Source organism: Argopecten irradians, chromosome 3 (assembly GCF_041381155.1).
Source record: "Argopecten irradians isolate NY chromosome 3, Ai_NY, whole genome shotgun sequence".
Taxonomy (NCBI): domain Eukaryota; kingdom Metazoa; phylum Mollusca; class Bivalvia; order Pectinida; family Pectinidae; genus Argopecten; species Argopecten irradians.
The window spans coordinates 15,806,533-15,811,467 of record NC_091136.1 but is presented as its reverse complement, the minus strand read 5'-3'; the positions used below and the strand labels follow the sequence as shown (position 1 = coordinate 15,811,467).

The 4,935-nt window shown below is 31.1% G+C and overlaps 1 long non-coding RNA gene across 1 annotated transcript; it reads right to left on the bottom strand.

The window, feature by feature from the left end:
* Positions 1-640: 640 nt before the first annotated feature.
* On the bottom strand, positions 641-4,508 carry LOC138319935 (uncharacterized). Its single transcript, XR_011208048.1, has 3 exons — positions 4,409-4,508; positions 2,342-2,456; positions 641-1,878 (listed from the first exon to the last, which is right to left on the bottom strand). It is a non-coding gene; the product is annotated as an uncharacterized lncRNA (long non-coding RNA).
* Positions 4,509-4,935: the final 427 nt, after the last annotated feature.

Genomic DNA, 4,935 nt, shown 5'->3' with positions numbered 1-4,935 from the left:
GCAGTCTGTACATCTTGTTCGTTATTACATTCTTATTTCATTTATCTTATCAGTCACGCTATAACAGCGTATTATCTGCCCTTTTCATGGGTGGCTTTAAATTAACCTATTTTAAATTGGAATTTTGTTTCTTGATAAAGTAACAATTAGTTTCAAGAAAAAAATGAAATGTAGCCTAAGAAACAGATTTATCAATATATCAATAAAAGGTTGTATCGTGTAAACGCTTTCATAAAAACAGATTGTCAGAATATATAAACACAAAAAAGCACACATTTTATATGATTTATGTCCACGATCAAACTGTCACCATGGAATTCAAATCAGTTTTCAATCCCAATGCTGCAAAAACAAAAAACGAAAACCTCTCTTTAAAAAAATGCACGAAGTATTATCATAGCCAATTCTTTCTGATCGTGACAAACAGATTACGTATTTGAATATTGAAATCGTTTTCCTGTTCCATTTTTATGTGCGTAGTTTTCGCACATTTCCGAACAACAAATCGTAGCAGAATACACATAACAGGCTTGAAACTTTTATTGAAAATGCAATTATTTTAAGCAATCACAAATATTTATAACAAAATGATCACCTCAGAAAAATTTAAGAAATTATATAACAAATAATGCTATTAACAATGAGAATGGTATATTGAGAAACATATATTTAGAACAACAATTAAATAGAATATATAGATGGACATACTTTTAGAACTCTTGAATATATAAGTAATACATTTATAAGTCAAAAAGATTGGCGACAACTTAAGCGTAAGACAAGAGCATTTGTCCAAGAAAGAAGCCTTATTTTTCAAATTTATTCAAGACACGGTAATTGTTCATAGTCCAAAAAGATACAATGAATTCGAATAAATTCTTTAGCCAGAATTATATGTAAGTCTGTGATTAATTAAATACAAACATGTGCGTGATTAAATTCCGTGTTTCTCCTTCATATTAATTAATGTCACTGGTCGCTAATCAATCGGTTATATTTATGTTGATGGGTTTAATCAACACAGATCCATAATAAATAAATAGTATGATCTGTAATAATCTCTTCAAGACTGAACGCAAAGTGTTAGACATTTCGTATTCCACAAATGCTATGATTTTTCCGGTATTTTCATTGGCTAAAGCGTGATGAGGTGAAGTTTGATATAAAGCATATGGACTGGTGTTTCCGTTTTTAGAAACAGCGAGTCAATGTATCCTATTATGACGTCACAGCCACGTCGATATTGATATTGATAAATGTGAACTTCATTGCTCCAACGGTTATTTGTGTATTCTACCAGGAGGTTTTACATCATTTTTTTTGTCCCGGTTTTGGACCGTTTTAATGAAGTATCTTGCAGAATCGTTATTGAATTCTAACTTTTATAATGTTTGATCCCTTGTTCATATTTCTATTCATTCTGCTCAAGTTGTCATCAGTACCATCTAAAATATACATAAAATACACAGTTTTCCCATTTGATGTTATTTACACATCATATTGACCTCATCAAAAGTCCATAATTGATCAGTTTTATTTTCATTGATATGATGTGTAATAAAATTGAAAAAGGTTGAAATACAAATATGGATTAAATCAAGGAAATGTACGTATTACAAATATACAATTAAAATTTAAGACATTTTTGAACTCCAAGCACATGCAGTAAACACCAACAAACATATAACTAGCTATATGTTTATGTAGATGTAAATATATGTGATACGATCAATCTTCCCAGTGGACTCATCAAAATCACAATACTTGTAAATTCGAAACATGAAGTTTGCAAATAAATAAAAGAATGTTAAAACAATGTCTTCATAATCGTAACCAAAATCACGATTTTCAGAGTGTGACCTCCAGGAATAGGATTTCCTGCAAAAATACAATAAGGTTTTTTTTTACAAATAGAAATTTAACTGTAAATGTAATGCCTGCAGTTGATGTGATAATAATTCATTAATATATATTAACAATGATCTTAAATTTGTATTACAGGAATTATGAAAAAAATATAGAAAACAAAAGTATATCACAAAACTAATTAACTAAGTTTTGAAACTGTTGACTAAAATTTTTCTACTATAGGTTGGGGAGATAAACCTTTATAATACAATGTTGTTAAACTGATGCCAAATCCATTTGCCTTTTGCAATATAATTAGTTGAAATTGAATTTTAATTTGTAACAAACAAAAAACAGCAATCTATAAGATCTGTTACAACAATAATTTCATTCTCATTATCAATATTATCCAGTTTTCATAAACTTATATAATTGATAACTGAACAGTCTCTTTCCCGTGTTGATATAGACATAACGATATCAAAATATTTACCTGCAGCAGAAGTATTCGCTACTCTTTTCACTGAATTGTCACGAACGTTAAATTTCAACGTTGCGTAATGCATGTCCCCATTATGTCTACCTCCTTTTCGCTTCCTTTCCTCAGTCTAAAATATAATAAACAAAAATGTATCATCTTTTGAACGTTGGCAAATTATTTATATCATAATTTCTTGTGCATTTAATTAATCATATCCCATCGTATGATACCTGAGAAACATGTAATGCCCACTTTAACGATACAAAACATAATTTTAGAATAAACCTTCCACAGATAATCGAACTCAAGTTTACAGCATAATAATGATGTATATATATGTTTAAAGGCCCACTACCTTTCCGGAGCAAAATTTAAAGGTTTCTTAAAAACATTAATAACAAAAGAAAATATATATCGATGGCTTAAGATGAGGTTACAACACGAAACATATGCAAGATTTCCTGTCTAATGTACGATAACAGTGGAGATTCATTTCGCTGTTTTGCCGTCTAGCGCAGTGATAATCAACTACCGCGCGGCATTTAGGACGACGGCGGGAAACATAAAACGACCCGCGTTATGAAAATAAACATTTTATTTATTCTAATTAAACAGTTCTGAAGGTGATGATAAGTGTGCTAGTAAACGTATAGTTAATAAATCCTCCGACTCTACAAAATTATTGATCTCGTTTTACATTCCTATTTCAAAAATTAAAAGCCGTTTCGGAAAGGTAGTGGCCCTTTAATTAATACACAAATACATACAAACGATTTTGTTTTGCTTTTGGTACATGCGCAATCAGAACTTTATTCCATATAAGCCATAGTGCCCTGGATGTTTTTTCTGGACATAATTAATTAATTTTGATATTCTTATATTGAAGTAAAATACGAAGCTCAAGCTTTTCAATGATGGTAATAGTGTTAAGTAAGCAACTTTAAATAAGAATATACTAATATTCGTCTGCTCCTGATTTTGATAGAGAAAAAATATATCATTCGTCGGCGATGGAGTATCTTAAATATATGACTTACGAAAGCAAACTATACTAATATGTTCAAAACATAATTATCATATAGCTGAAGTGTATTCCCATGTCGTGACTTTTTGTATCGCACACCTTTAGTATATCCGTTTGTTATGATTGCTGGATTCGTGTTGACAATATTATATTCCTACGCGTAGGAACAGTCTTAGTTTATTTTACGTGAACACCTTTATTTAATTAGTTTTGAATGTTAACAAATACTTCACATTGCAAAAAAGACAAAATTGAAATAAAAAAGACACGGCATTATAAAGGACCCGCAAACCAGTTCGTAGAACAGAGTAGCTCTAGTTGCAGGGGCCTGGTTATTCTTGATAATTGATGAAAGTCATGAATGGAAATATTGTCTTGTGCTTGGTATCTATATACATTTCAAAACTGTTTGAAACTCGATTTCGATGATTGTGATTGTAGAAAAACCTAAATTGTTGTTGTTCTCTCTGATTTTTATTTGAAACTTATAGTTTGATACATATTAACAAAATCAATTGTAATGCCGGAACACTGTGATTTGTGGTAAATAGATTGTTAAACGTGAGGTATTTCATGTCAATTTGAGCAATTTCTGTGATTTCAATTATAGACATGTTCGATGACTGAATCCCTACGCTGCTCAATTCACTATCCAAAATATTTTGTTTGATTACTATTGCTGTGCTCTAATTAACGGTATCAATTAATTTGCTCTATCTCTCCATTGGGTCACGCTACTCCGTCTCCAAAAAGGAACTACCTATACAGAAATTTAATATCCCTCTCAAAAAGCCAGTACTAGTTTAAAATTTGATCAAGGACCAAATGAATTAAAACTATTTCCCCTTTTGAATCTGTCCCTCCTATCACAGGAGGGCAATGTCATTATTTATGCAGAATCTGTTCCTCTTTCCCAAAGATGTTTCTGATCACAATTCAATAATAACATGTAATAATAATTCAATAAAATGATATATTTTCTATTCTAAAATTGATGATGACTATTTCACACATGACATGAACCTGGAATTTACACTATAACTTTTAATACTTACACATGCATTAGCACAGACGTTGATGCTGCATTTTATATACACTGTGTCTGATCCAACGAGTCTGAATCCTGTAAGTGTTGCCACTTTGTTGACTTTTTTTTCCTTGAACAGGCTGTGTGGTGTTGCTAGGCGTGCTAAAAGCCGATAGAACTGTAACACCGTCGCTGCTTTAATATAAAGAATTGTAATACAAACATTATGAACATACGTATGATAAAAGTCATAGAAGTAATTCCTAAGGTAATTAAACATATTAGTATTAACGTTTGCTTATTTTGGAGCGGCTAAGCACAAAAATCGTTCAAAATGGCCGCCAAAATCGCATTCTTTTAGCCACATCTCACGTTCTCTGGCAACTATTTCTTTAATTTAAAGGCCTTGATCCATATTGCTGATACCTAGGAATATCATAGAAGTGTAAACTTTAATGTAGAAGGGTCGCCAGTTTTGTATTCCAAAAGAGATGCCAAATGTACGACCTATATGTTTATAACCTATCTAACTGGTTAGGCTGACTTTAAGCCTAA